Genomic DNA, 15,709 nt, shown 5'->3' with positions numbered 1-15,709 from the left:
TTCATCCCAACAGGATGGGGGTCACCATCGGGAAATGCACAATCTCTAATTGGCTGGCAGATTGCATTTCTTTCACTTATGCCCAGGCTGGGTTGAACCTGGAGGGTCATGTCAAGGCTCACAATGTCAGAGCCATGGCTGCGTCGGTAACCCACTTGCAGTCAGCCTCCACTGAAGAAATTTGCAAGGCTGCGATGTGGTCTTCAGTTCACACATTCACATCTCATTACTGCTTTGAACAGGATACCCGAAGCGGCAGTCAGTTCAGGCAGACAGTTTTGCAGAATCTGTTTGGAGTCTAGAATTCAACTCCACCCCCTAGGTCTGTTCCAGGCTGCATTCTCACTCAGTTTGTATATAGTTTCAGGTTGATCTGTGTTATGTCCTTCCCATTGCGAGGCCCAATTGACCAATGTTTGTTGTTTTCGGTGAGTGTGGTTGCTAGGAATTCCCCACAACTGAGAATAAATAGGTCTGATTGTCCTCAGAGAAAGCAAAGATACAGTACTTACCTGTAGCAAGTATTCTCCAAGGACAGCAGGCCTTATATTCTCACAACCCTCCCACCTCTCCTTGGAGTTGTCTCCTATTTTATTTTTATACTGTAGTATTGTACTGTGGTACCCGCGCTCTCGCAGCAGGCGGGAAGGCACTTGTGCATGCGTTGTGGAGTGTGTCTCATGCTCCACAAAGTTCTAAAAAGCTTGTTACAAGCTCCAGACCTGGCATCACAGATGAGAATATAAGAATATAAGGTCTGCTGTCCTCGGATAATTTCTTCTACAGGTAAGTACCTTCGCTTTACATGCACCACGTTACAGAATACACTTAGCGAGTTGTGTGTGTAAATCTTAATGCCAATTGGTGCTGATAATTGATTGTTAACATCCAATTAACAGCACTAATTAGCTAGTTAACCAATTAAGTTATGTGCATTGTTATAGAATACACTTTGATTTCCGAATTGAAATTAAGGTCCAATATATGTAATCTGCCAGTTAAGGGCTGAATCTCAGCACTTAAGCGGCCAAGTACGACTCCACCCCTGGAATGCCCCCAGCATAGCTGGCTTTGTGTTCGGCACTAACCGTGATATTCAGCAGCACTTAGCCAGTTTAGTGTCACTGAATATTAGCAGCTAGCCCTGACTAAGCGATTTAATCGGTCAGCAGCCAGCTGAATCGCTTTGAGTATCAGGCCTAATATAATTCCCCATGCCACACTGTGCACACAATCATCACTATATAAAAATATTACAATCTCATTTAGGGGTCCTTTACAAAGCTGCGGTAGAAAGTGGTCTTACAGTGCCCTTATGCAGGTCATTCCTGCTCGCTAAGACCATTTTTACCACTGCCAGAAAATGGCCGATTTTCCATTTTCTGAATTAATTGCCATTAGCACACATTTATTACCCATAATTTGCACATGAGCCCTTACCATTACCTATTTTGCAGGTGGTAAGGGCTCACACGCTAATTCTGCGCTAATCAGCATACAACAGTGTAGATGTGCTAACTGATTAACACAGAAAAGCCCACTTTCTGCCTTTCCAGACACACACCCCTCCCAGAAATGTATTTACACCATGGTTTGCACATGCAGATTTGGAACTTACTGCAGGATGCCTCAGTGTGTCCCGCAGTAAGGGGCCCTTTTACTAAGATGTGGAAAAAAGGGCCCCGTGTTAGCGACAGGGGCCATTCTTGCTGAGCACTGAGGCCCTTTTTACCACAGCAGGTAAAAAGGCCAAAAAAGACATGGCCACTTGGTAAAATTCTTCTTACCTCGTGGCCATGAAGTGGGAGCACTTACTGCCACCCATTGAGGTGGCAGTAAGGGCTCTTGCACTAACCTGCTGGTAACCAGGTAGCACGTGGCACTGCCTAATTACCACCGGGTAGCCCCCTGTACAAATATGTTTTGAATATTTCCACTAGTGCTGAAAATGCTGCACGCTGGGGGTGGAACTACCACCGGCACCCACGTTGGGCTGGCAGTTGCTTCAGATTGGCGCGCAGTGGGCTTACCGCTGCTTAGTAAAAAGGCCCCTACGTCCTTTTAAGCTGAGGTAAGCATGCCCTAGTGCTTACCACAGCTTAGTAAAAGGAGTCCTAGTGTCATGCACACTGTCAGCACTCTATAAGAATAAAACAATTCTTCTTCATACATCTACCCCACACACTATCAGCATTATATGAAAATAAAAGAATCCTACTTCGTAGAAAAGTGTACCATATAAAAGTAAAACAGTTCCAGCTTGTACATTGCAGTGCATCCTACAGCACTGCACATAGTCATTGCTATATACAAACAATACAACCCCATATGGAGTCATACAGACTGTCAGCACTAAATAAAACAATTCTGACTTGTACATTACCTTATAGGAGGATGCATAAGTCAGTGCTATATAAAGATAAAATAATTCTACCTCATACAGTGCTGCACACACTGTCAGCACTATATAAACATAAAATATTTTACCTTGTACAGCTCTGTGTGCAATTTGTCAGCACTCTAGAAAAATGAAATCATTCTATTTCATACAATGCTGCACACAAGGGCTGTAAGTAAAATCATTCTACTTTATGCAGAACAGCACAAACTGTCAGTGCTATATAAAAAATAAAATAATGCCTTGAAACAACACCATGCATACTGTCAGCACCATATGAATATTAAATAATTGTGTCACTTATAGTGCTGAGTCCGCTGCCAGGGTTGTACAGCATTGTACACTCTGTTATATAAAGTCATCATATCTCATACACATATGCATGCTGCTAGCACTCCCTACATAAAAATAAAATCATTCTATCTAAGACGACATTGTACACACTGTCAACACTATTTAAACTTAGTTCAAACAAGAACTGGCAGGCGGTAAATTTATTCTAAGGTAGGAAATATTTGCATGGCATGTTTATTACTATTGATGAAATATAATTTGTATATGTACATAATTTGTAATTAATTGGATTTCTAGCAGACTCATACAAACACAATGACACATAGGGACAAAGACATACATAAATACACATGTATGTATATGGAAGACATATAAAGATCCACATATACATATAGACCCAAATACACACATACACACACACACCTCCCTCTGTCTTTCTTTCTCTCTCTCTCCCTCTCTCTCTCTCTCTTTCTCTCTTTCCGTGGCTTGCTCCCCCTTTCTCTGCATCTCCCTATGTCTCCACCTCTCTGCCTTCCCATCCTAGTGAGAGCGAGTTAGCAAGGGAGAGTAAGAGAGGCTGGTTTATCCAAACACTGCTAGAAATATCCGCTTTGCACGGTCACACAAGAACATCTTATCCTTGGTCTGCTCAAGCATCCACTCTCCTCCAGCTTCCTTCCACTCCCCAGGACCAGTGGGGGTGAGAAACACACAGGTAAGAGACAGCTGCTAAAAAAGAAGGTCGAGGTTGAGTGGTACAGGAGGGAAGAGCATATTGCTTGCAAATACAACTCTTCTCTGAAAATAATTGGAGAGAAGGGAAGACTGGGAGAGAGCAGGATTCAGGGAAGACTGTGTGGGAGGCAGAATATTGGAAAACATCTGTTTCACCCAATTATGAGGGTCAGTGCTCCATGTGAGGAGGGAAGATGTTGAGATTGCAGAAAGAATGGGGGAAGCAAACAGAAAAATGGGAAAAAACAAGGGAAGGCTTCCCTCTAGACAGGGCAACCTCGGCCTTTTTTTGATTCCCAAGCTCCCACTCCTGTCTGACTTCTCCTAGCTGCATAAGTAATCTTGAAGGGATTTTAGAGTTCTAGGTTTTGCAAGAAGGGTGCTGGTTACCTGCTTTATGATTGTTGAAAGTGTAAACTTTGTGGGTGTAATCAGCAGTTTATTCTATGTTAAAGCAGATCAAAAACTCTTTCATTTCCAGGTTTGTGCAGGGATGTAATATCTTGTACCTTCCCCTTTACTATGTTGCCTTCCAATCTTTCACCTTCTTTTCGGTCCCCGATCACACCTGTGGAATTTTTCTTAAACAGCAAACAGGTTGTTAAAAAGAGAGCCATTTTACCACTGTTTTCCTGACTCCATGGCTTCCTCTTTGGGATTTTTTCTTTTGATCTATTATTGTCTTTGTCGTGCTAGAGTTCATTTCCTATATATTTCATGCCTCTTTTTAGGCAATGAAAGGTATACACATTTTAATATAACTACACCATCTGTTTTTTAATCTCCTTTCTTAAGTCCCACTCTTCAGCTGTTTCTGCTGTATTCTTCCTTTACAAATATTGGTGTGCGCAGAAATAAAGTTCAGTGAAAATGCACTGCACTAATATTTAATACATTTCTTGACAAGTTGTCAGGAGCTAACACTCCTTTCAACAGGTTAAAACCAAATGAGCAGGTCTTGATGAAAGGAAAGTTACCTGCCAAGAGCTAGTTAGGAAATGTATTAAAACTACCCAATAATCTGATATCAGCTTATAATATTTTGTTTCCTGATTTTTTATTGTTACACTGTTGAGGAAACTTAACACTGACAACCATATTAATGTACAGGGCACTGATAAAGATCTGGTCTTCAGCTGTCTGTGCCATATTCTTGCCTTACTTATATTAGTTGTGACACCTGCATGGTGTTCAGATAAAGATCCACTCTTCAGCTGTCCGTGCTGTATTCATTTATTCATTCCTTATGTGTATCAGCTGTGACACCTGCATGGGGTTCTGATATATATCTGCTGAGTCTTATTCATGCTTTTCCTATATCAGTGTATCACTTGCATGGGGCCAAAGAACAGATCTTCACCTGTCTGTACTGTATTCATACACTGCTTCACATATCTCATTTTGATGCCTGCATGTTGATCTGATGATGATAATCACAGTAGTTCCTCCCTCCTCCCCCCCCCCCCCAATTTACTTACATTTATAACGGTGGAAGTGGCTGAGCAACAGTAACATGCAAGCACACTTAATAAAGCACAAAATATCACCCCAGGGAATGCAATATCATTCAGAAGAAACAAGGAGAATCATAATGTTCTTGTTTAATTGTTAATTTGGTTGTGTAAAGTATAGACTGCTAGCACATTTGCTTTTAAAGAGGTAGTGGAATACTTTTCAGGTTGGAGGGGCCAAACAAACCAGTCTCTGGCCCCACCCCCAGGTTCTCTAATTGCTAATGCTGTTCTGGGCAAAATATTGATTGGGCCATAGCCCCAGTGACCCACCCCATTTCACTGCTTACATTATTAAAACAGATTCTGGCAGGCGCTGTGGTTAAGCACAGATTTCAGACTGCAGTTGCTTTTCATTTCCTCACTTGGCTTGACAATTTTCTTCTTTAGGCTTCCAGCTCAGTCGAAATGGGGCTGGGATCTGATCCCGTGAGCCTTCATTCACCACTACCCATTTTTTTCATCTGTTTCATTGTAACAACACTTCTTTTGTCAGAGCCCACAGTTCTCTGCAGAATCCAGCAGATGTGCAGTCTGAATATGGCCAGTAGGTAGCCCTGGGGCCCTTTTACTAAGCCACATAAGCCTCTACGCGCGCCAAAATGGAGTTACCGCCCGACTACCGCGTGGCTCATGCGGTAATTTCATTTTTGGCAAGCTTCTGATACGCGCGTCTGAAAAATATTTTTTATTTTCAGGCACACATAACGGACGCACGCCAAGTGGCTTTTGACATGCATAGTTCATTACTGCCTGAATTCTTTACTGCTTCAATGGCTGACAGTAAGGTCTCAGACCCAAAATGGATGCGTGGCAATTTTGATTTTGCCGCACATCCATTTTTGGCAAAAAAAGACCTTTTTTACAGGCGCGCTAAAAAAATGGATCGGTGCGCGCCCAAAACCCATGCCTACACTACCGCAAGTCATTTTTCAGCGTGCCTTTGTAAAGGGACCCCACTGTGAGCAATGGTTGAGACTTCCTTCTACTGGAGTGTTGAACACTTCCTGTACAAGTCCAAGAAGAAGCTGATCTCCTGCACAACAGCACCCAGCACTGCCATGCACAAAAGGAGAGAGATAGGAGAGTCCGAGCTCCTAAACGTTTTGTATTATAACTGGACTATCCACACATTCTCCAAAATTGTCTAGATTGTATTGGACCAAAATTCTGTCTAAAAGGCCCAGTACTATTTCAATAATGAAGAGGTGGAGAAGGGCAGAATGAAGGTAGGCTAGGAAATTATTCAGAAAGCAACAATATTTAGCTGCTATCCAGAGAAGCTATACGTTTAGTTTAGGCCTGCTGAATAGAAGCCAAACTAAACATAGTGGTGGCACAGCGATTTCATGGAATGTATGTTCAATATCACTGATTATATCTACAGTGGCACTGAATAAATATATTAATTAACAGCACCAACATTTAAGTTAATATGTTCACCCCCACCATTGAACGTTGGCCCTCATCATTATTTTTTTAAATCTATTTTCAAGTATAAACAGAGAAGTACACAGCATAAATAGCTCATACAGCAACAGAGTACAAAAAATAGCAAACACTGGAAGCATCTCAAGCCTCCTGGGGCTGGGACTGCACAAATAGCTACATAGTACAGGAGAAGCTGTCAAATGGTAAGGTCCAAAGTCCCTCATCATTATCATTAACCTTTTTTATTTTTTTTTAACACATTCCAGATGTATAAAGCATTGTATGGAGTCAGAAAGCTGTGTTACCTGTTTAACGCAGGAATTACGAGTGAACAGTTAATGTAGCATCTTAATAGCATGTGCACATTTCTATGTTTAACAGCTAACACAGAAGGGGGCATGGAATGGGTAGGAACTTCTCCTTACGGTTATCATGGAGGTCTCTATCACGTTAACTATTTACGCAGCAAATAAGGTGGAACAGTTAACACCGTTTCAAGAGGCATATCTATCTGCTGTGCGTTATCTGTTGTACAGCTGATGTGTGGTAATGAAAATTTCTCTGCATTAACTACCTCTTGACAGATCACACAGAGGTTTTGCAGTTACTGTGCATTAATGTTGGCAACTACTGCAGAGTAACTGCAAAACCTTAAAACAGTTTCGTAAATGAGGCCCATAACGAACAGTCCCTATTCCCAGAGCTTACGGTTTAGTAAAGACCCATAGGCAACGCATACAACAAAAAACAAATAATAGGTTGAGCTGGACCAGCAAAGACATGACTGGGCCGAATTAAAGTAGGCAGTTTCCGGGGTTAATTACATTGAGGGTTATCCAATATGAAGTTCAGACTGTAACCTGTACAAACGGCAGGTACAATCCTAAACAATGGCAGAGAACATAAGCATTGCCATATCAGGATAGACTTTTTCCAGCAGTGGCCAATCCAGGTCACAACAAGTACCTGGCAAGATCCCAGAACAGCAAAACAGATTTTATGCTGCTTTTCCTAGAAATAAGCAGTGGATTTTTCCCAAGTCCATCTTAATAATGGCTTATGGACTTTTAGGAAATTATCCAACTTTTTAAAACCCCGCTAAGCTAACTGCTTTTACCTGGAAAAGGTAACCTGCACATTCCACACAGTGGCAGCTACTACTCTAGCCACTGTACTAGACAGGCTAGATGGACCATGCTGGTCTTTATCTGCAGTCTGTTACTATGTTATTACTGATCAGGCTCTTCTAAATTACTACTACTACTTATCATTTCTATAGTGCTACTAGACGTACGCAGCGCTGTACACTTGAACATGAAGAGACAGTCCCTGCTCAACAGAGCTTACAATCTAATTAGGACAGACAAACAGGATAAATAAGTACAAATCAATGGTGTAGCCAGGACTGATTTTTTTGGGTGGGGCCTGAAGTTAACATGGGTGAGCACTAGGTATAGTGGATATAGACGCTGTTTCCAGTTTGTCTCTCATTGGCTTGTGCCTCTGCTGCTGACTGGATGGGCGTGACTCCAGAATGAGGATAGGGAGAACAGTGGGCTAAGCCCACACACGACCACTCCCAGGTGTAAATAGACATTGAATATCTACCCCTCTATTGTCTGAATAAATTGGGGTTTAATTGAGAATAGGGACCACATTATCGAAAGGGTAAAAAACAGGATGTGGGGTGGATATATCAACCTAGTCCTGATTCTCAAGCCCTAGAGGGGTTAAACAGACTGCAGTCTGCTAAGTAAATTCAAAAGGATTGCCATAGCTATGATGCATAACTCTCTGACACTAATCTAGATTGGGTTACAAAAAGGAGCTATTAATTACTCTTCTAACTGAGGAGACATCCTTGTGAAAGAGTTTTTTTATGTTGCAGACAATTAAATAGCAGATTTTCAAATATCACAAGCGATAGCAAACTCTAGATAGGATTATTAAATAACTATGAAAGAATCTTTTTCTCTTATCGGCAAGCAGTTTGGTGGGACTCAGTCCAGGTACTGATTCTCCCGCCTGCAAATGTGCTTAATTATTGGACACTGACGGTTGATATAGGTTAATAGGGCCACATAAGGGTGATACAATCTCTTGACTTTTTTACTTTGTGTTCTACCTTGTAAGTCAGAAATCTAATGATGTTATGTACTCAGCTCACACCTTTGAGTTGGACAGCTGCCAAGAACCATAACAGGGATGGGCTATTTTCAGCAGGAGTCGAGACATGACAAGATGGCAACTTCACTGTTACAGACAACAAGCTCCCAGAACTGATGCAATCAAAGTTCTTTAAAATGGATGATCCTCTCCTGTGTTCTTACTTTAAAGGGGGACCCCAGATAGGGTTTGTTAGCCAAGCAGAGGGGAAGATCCATTTCTTGGTCCTTAAGGTTTAACACATTTGGACTTTAACAAAAAAAGTCTCCATGCTTGGAGCGATGTTCCCAAGAGGAATTTTTACTGTAAGAAAACATCTTCAGTGGGGTGATCTGGCAGACAGCACACAGGGCTAGATTCTATATATGGCACCTTAAAAATCAGCACTGAAAAAATACACCTAGGCGTATTCTATAAACTACGACTAAAGTTAGACATGGTTTATAGAATACGCCTAGCGCCTGTCCGCATAACTAAATTTAGGCACAGAGCGGGTGTATTCTGTAACAGTACACATAGTTTTTTAGAAACGCCCATGACCCGCCCTTTCCATGCCCATGGCAACATCCCCTTTTCCAATCTGTCTTAGAATTTATACGCATCACTTTACAGAGTACGCTTAGAAAGTTGTGCACGTAAATTCTAATTAAAGCCAATTAGTGTCAATAATTGCTTGTTAAGTGACAATTATCGGCACCGATTGGCTTGTTAAGATAATTAAGTTGCATGCGCAACTCAAGTCATACCAGGGGGCGTAGCTAGGTGGGGCTAAGGGGGCATGGGCCTCCACAGATTTATCCCTGGCCCCCTCTACTTTCGACCCCCTTCCCTGCCACTTTTGACCTCTCCTTCCACCACCGCCAGCAAAGGTACCTGGCGGCAGCAATGGGGGAGGTCGAAAGTGGCGGGGGAGGGGCAGCGGTGGGGTCGAAAGTGGCAGGGGGGCACGGCAGGCTAAACTGTGCCCCCCCCACCTTGGGTTCTGGACCCCCCTCCCACCGAGGTCTGGCTACGCCCCTGAGTCATACTATATAAAATCTGGGGGACAGTGCCTGCTTTTATGCGACATACAGATACTGATCAATATTCAGCCAGTGGCAGTCAACAGTTTTTCAAATACTGACCGCCACGGGCAGAATTAGACCCTGATATTCAGTCCTGGGCCATGTCTTATGTGGGTCCCCACTGAATATTGCCTGAGACCCACATGAGTGCTGTGTCTGTGTTTCCCCACCCTCCTCCAACACCCCTCCCACCCACCCCAATAAATAAACAGTCCCCCTTCCATCCCCTCAGTCATAATAGGCCTCCCTGGGCCTATCTGAATGCCATGGTGATCCAGCTGGGCAATGGAGGCAGGTGCAAACCCCACTTGGTCCTGTCCATAGCAGCTGTATGCTAAAAAAATAGTTGTTGCGAACTCTAATGGTAATTTTGCGGTACTAACAGTAGTACTTACTTGTGGGGAGGAAGGAGTGGGACCTTGCCAGGTAGTTGGGAGGGAGGGGAGGGAGGGGAGGGCGGGCATTGCACCATGTGACAGCCAGTCCCAGAAGTTATGCGGGTGCCGGCCAATATTTAGTGTTGACACCCTCACAGCTATTTGGGCAAAATTAGGACTGCATTTTCTGCATTGTTGGCACCCACATAACTTTGGTTTCTCCCCAGCTCCCTCCCCCCCATACTGCCCTTGATCTGCCCAGTTGGGACATGGCAGGTGAGTGCTGATATTCAGCAGCACTCTCTGGTTAAGTGCTGAATTTCGACAGCTGGATGGGCATAAGCGATTTAAATGGGCAGGAAGCTCTTCTGTCCATTTCATTTGCTTTGAATATCGACACCATAGGTGTTCACAGGTCCAGATAATGTGCAGAGCATAGGCAAGATCAGTGGCGGCCCAATCATTAGACCACCTGAGGAGGGTCCTGCCGATGGTCCCAGCCCCTTCTCTCTACTGCAGCCCTACTCTCTGATGTAACTTCCTGTTTCCTCAGAGGCGGGTCACAGTAGAGAGAAGGGGCCGGGACTGATGGTAAGGCAGCCTATGGAAATTGCTGCCACCGCATCCACCTTTTGAAAAACAAGAAAAGAAAAGATACATTTGGGGAAGGGGGTTGAGGAAAGAAAGGGGCGGCAGAGGAGGAGCTGGGGTGGCAGCTTCTTCTTCGCCTCAGGTGGCTTATTGTCTTAGGCCACCCCTGGTTAACATCAGCACTTATGCATATATTTTATAGAATTACATTCATGTACACTAATTTCTGCTGACACATGCAGGCACAAACTTACACCTCTTCAGAGTAAGAGTAACATTGCATGGGAATTAGATTGTAAGCTCTGTCGAGCAGGGACTGTCTCATCATGTTCAAGTATACAGCGCTGCGTATGTCTAGTAGCGCTTTAGAAATGATAAGTAGTAGTAGTAGTATTAGCTTTCAGGGAAGCAATTTTAGAAAGACACATAAGTGCATAAATTGCTTTTATGAAATAGATGCAACATAAGTACCTATATTCTTCCCTGCTGAAGGAGTCAACTATATTTGGGTGGCAAATATGCACCCAAATATGCACAATAGTCCAGATATATGCTATTCTGTAAATACATACTAATCTTCGATGGAACATACGTTGTGGGTGGATGTTTAGATGGGCAGGGTTTGGGTGAGGTGCTCACTTAACATACATCAATTATAGAACACTGTGTGATCTAGGTGAGCTCTATGGCTCGAGTTCTCCTGTGCACTTAACCAGTTATGCTTGTATTCTGTAAAGAAAAATAGGTACCTACTCTTAATAGAAGAAGCACTAAAATGGGTGTGTTCTTGCTGTCTAAAAATAAGCGCCTCTTTATAGAATTTCTCTCATGGTGGATGATGAATGTGTATTTTGTAGTCATCATTCACAAGCCATAGGTGTCAGAAAGGGGTAGGCCATAGCAGGGGCGTATCTGACTTTCCCTGGTAGAGGGGGCCAGAGCCCGAAGTGCGGGGGCCGTTTTTCACCCCCTCCCATAGGCTTCCATTGGCGGCACGGGGGGATTGGCGGCGGTAGCGGGGGCCAGGACCAAATGTACGGGGGCCAGGCACCCGTTGGCCCCATTACAGATACGCCCCTGGGCCATAGAGGCCATGGCCCCACCAAACGTTTGAGGCAAGCCCAACCCACTGGCTACTGTAGACAAGCTGGCCGATATTCAGTGCTTTTTAACTGGCCAGCTAGCCGGTTATCTCTGCTGAATATTCATGGCTAGCGCATAGTGGCTAACTGGCTATATCATGCGATATAGTTGACTATCCATGAATATTCAAGTGCTGGCCAGCTAAGTTTAGCAGCCAAGTCAGACCATCTATAAACTTAACCAGCCAGCGCTGAATATTCACTTAGCCGGTTAAGTTTAGCCAGTCAAAAAAAACCTGGATATTTAATGTCGGTCACTGGAAACATCCCAGCATTAAATGTCCGGGGTCAGGGCCAATCACGGCACTTATGCAGGCTGTCTTCCACAGTCTGAATATTGGCCCCAAGGTGGCTGCCTAGGGTGGAAGTAGTGGGACTGAAGTAGTGCATCTCACCTCTTTCCTGCCATACCCGTTGCCCTTCCCCTTCCAGAGGTGAACAGCAAAGTGAATTCAGTGCCGGTATGGGGCCTAGAAAAACAAGCCCATTCTCGTGAACTACCCCAGTCCTCTTGAGAGGAAGCCCTCTATCAAGTGTTTTGGATGTGACAGTGCTTGAATATTGGCTTGCTATTCTAGGCCCCCTGCCAGCACTGAATTCACCTTGCTCTTTTTCTCCAGAAGGGGGAGGAAGCAGTGGCAGTGGGCCAGACATGTGGAAGGGGTAAATGGAAGGAAAAAGGGGAGATGCTGAAGAGAGAATGAGGAAAGAGAAAGGGGAACAACACGGTTCTCATGAGATTAGGTATTCCACATAGTTCTGAGCTCAAGAGGAAGCCAGCAGACAAAGAGAGTGAAGTAGGTAAGAAGCAGTGTTTGACCAGTTCCCCTGGCTGAGGGGATGGGGAAGGAAATGTGGTGATGATAGGAGCATAGGGGGAGGCCAGGAAAACTACTGGTACCAGCAAGAGTAGGAAAGACAGTGGTCCATGTGGAGTCACTACACATGGTCCCACAACCCCCACAAGATGCCCCAGCCAAGGACGACCTGCATGGGTAGGGAGTATCTTTTGTTTCATAAAGTGTTGAAGATGTTCAAGACCTTTTCATCTTAATTCTGATTCTGGGCACACTGTCTGAGACAGAAGTTTATATAATCCGTTGCAGAAAAAGGATGAATTCATTCTCCTATTTTATTTTACATTGATGCAATGCACTATAGATTTTGTGGGTTTTATTGCAGGTAGATACAAGTTTGTCTGTGAGGCTCACTTTTATTTTTCTATTGGTTACATTAATATTTAGGTATTTTGTGGGGGATTGTCATGTTTATTTATTGGATTGTGGTTTTTGTGATTCTTTGTGTTGTATCCGTAACTTGCCTTGAGTGCAATTTCTAAGCAGGTGAGTAATAAATTTGTGTGAATAAATAAATTCCTTAGAAATTTTCACTCCCCCTTATTCTTGATCTTAAGTGTTTAAAGTACTCTTCTGGAAACTTGAGACAGTCTATTAAAGCAGTCTTTGGAAAGGATGCTGTTACAAATGGACCATTTTACCTCCTTATACCCCAAAATATATCCTTTATGAAAGGGACATATCTAATTACAAATCTAACATCTTTTTAATTGATAGCAAACAGGTCTAACTTTTATGTTGCTCAAAGGCAGACTTCTTTCAAGTGATTAATAATAGGAATGGGTGTTCATTTGCAACGATATAGGAAATGTCAATTGACATAACAACACGTAACGACATGGGAGATCAAATGAAAACAAGCAGCAAAAACTGAAAAATTGTTTTGTCGTTTGCTGATAATAGTACACACTCTTTCAAGAGAAAAAGTGCGCACTCCTTGCACATATTCCCTCTCATTCTATAAAGGTTGCCAAAAATTACATGTGCAAATTTAGGCATGGTTTCGATTTGCGAACACAACACAGTGAACATGACTAGAAAAATTATTAAAAGACAATGTGACAGTAATACACGTCTTTATTAATAAAAACATCTGAGAATCGACACAAGTCATGTTTCGGCCAAACTGGCCTGCATCAGGAGTCTGCAAAGGATGTTAGAAAAATATCACCCTCACTTAAAAACATCATTTATATCACCCTCTCTTAAAAACAAGCGTATCTTGCCAACACCACACAGCTCAAGTCTCAAGGGAACTGCAGTCAAACATATGTAGTCTATAATAGTTTGAGTCAACAAGGTGAGTGAGGGCTGTTATTAGGGGACATCCTTGAAAAAGCTTTTTAGCGAAACATGTGCCATGTCAGATGATAAGTTCCCCAGTATCGACATTTCCATTGGAAAGCCATCATTTGAGATGAGTAAAAACTTTTTCTACTGAATAGTTGTTTTAAATAAGTTATGTCCTTGAAGAAGAAAGTATTATAAGTAGGATGGAAAGAGGTATGGACCAATGATGATATTGGTATGTAAATCGCTGTGGAAAAATCTTTAAAGCCATAACATGATACTGCTGAGGCCCTTATATTAGTTTAGTCTAAAAACATTCCACATGAAGAGTGGTTGAGATCTCTGCATTTTATAATATGGACATTCGTCTACTGTCCATGTCCCTTGTTTGGGCTCGTTCATAGTTTAGACGCTTCGGTTTGTAAAATAGATGTTTATACAGGACGTTTCCAGTACGTGGACATCCGTCTCACATGTATTTTAGAACTAGATACAGCCTGTTCTAAAATACATGTGAGATGGGCATTCATTTGTGACATTTTGACTGGAACGTCCACACATCCTTTCTAAAATGCCCCTCTATATATGTTACTATTGGGCTCATTTTCAAAAGAGAAAAACGTTCAAAAAATGGCACAAGTCTGCATTTGGATGTTTTTCTCACAAAAACATCCAAATTGATATTTTCAAAAACAAATTTTAGACATTTTTCTATGAAGTCCGTCACAAGTGCGTTCAAATCATAAGGGGGTGTGTCAGGGGCATGTTAAGAGTGGGATTTGGACATTCCTAACACTTGGACGTTTTTCAGCCATAATGGAACAGAACAAAACTGTCCAAGACTAACACTAAGATGTTTTGAGCTAGACCTGTTTTTATAACGAATAAGGCACAAAAAGGTGCCCTAAATGACCACTGGAGGGAATCAGGGGTGACTTCCCCTTGCTCCCACAGTGGTCACTAACTCCCCCCACCCCCCAAATGTGATTAAAAACATTACTTGCCAGCCTCTATGCCAACTTCAGATGTTATACTCAGGTCCATTAGAATAGCATGCAGGTCCCTGGAATAGTCCAGCAGTGGGTGCAGTGCACTGCAGACAGGTGAACCCAGGCCCATACCTCTTCCTACCTGTTACACTTGTGGAGGAAACTGTGAGCCCTCCAAAACTCACCAGAAACCCACTGTACCCACATATAGGTGCTCTCTTCATCTGTAAGGGCTATGGTAGTGGTGTAAAGTTGGGGGTAGTGGTTTTTGGGGAGCTCCCCAAACAAGATAAGGGAGAAATGGTGCCCCCTAGGGTGCCCTATTGCTTTCCTGGGATGTCTGGGGGACCACTCTACCAAAAATGCTAGCTTCTCCCACATCCCAATGGCTTGATTTTGTGCATTTTGCACTTGGATGTTTTGTGTTTGAAAATGGACCAAAAAACAAAACGTCCAAATCACAAAACCTTGTTCAAAACAGTATTTTCGAAAACAAAAGACAGACGGTTTTCTTTTTCGAAAATGACCTTCTTTCCTATTCAAATTTTGGATGTTTTTTTGCAAAACGTCCAAAGTCAGACTTAGACGTCATATCAAAAATGCCCCTCTATGTTACTATGACAAATATGGACAGATCTCTTTCACCAATCATAGTTTCAGGAATGCTTTCTTTACTAAAATCAAAAGATATGACTCTAAGTCCAAAGTCAAATTTGTTAACACTCCAAGTTTTTTCACTCTTTCGCTGCTATATCCATTATTAGTTGCAGTGGCGTTCCTAGGTTGGCTGACACCCGGGGCAGATCACCAATGCCCCCCCCCCCCCCGGGTGCAGTGCGTCCCCCTCACCCCCGGCAAAAGGCC

At 42.9% G+C, this 15,709-nt stretch overlaps 1 protein-coding gene across 1 annotated transcript in view; it reads left to right on the top strand.

Annotated features, from left to right (window-relative positions):
* The first annotated feature begins 3,322 nt into the window (after positions 1 to 3,322).
* Positions 3,323 to 15,709, top strand: part of DOC2A (double C2 domain alpha) — a 142,835-nt gene continuing 130,448 nt past the window's right edge. The window contains exon 1 of the mRNA XM_030208721.1: positions 3,323 to 3,407. The gene's annotated coding sequence lies outside the window, so the exon portion shown is untranslated. The remainder of the gene's footprint in view (positions 3,408 to 15,709) is intronic.

The sequence above is a fragment of the Microcaecilia unicolor genome, chromosome 7 (genome assembly GCF_901765095.1).
Source record: "Microcaecilia unicolor chromosome 7, aMicUni1.1, whole genome shotgun sequence".
Lineage (NCBI taxonomy): Eukaryota > Metazoa > Chordata > Amphibia > Gymnophiona > Siphonopidae > Microcaecilia > Microcaecilia unicolor.
The sequence above is the reverse complement of the archived record's forward strand: the minus strand, read 5'-3'. Positions and strand labels throughout refer to the sequence as shown.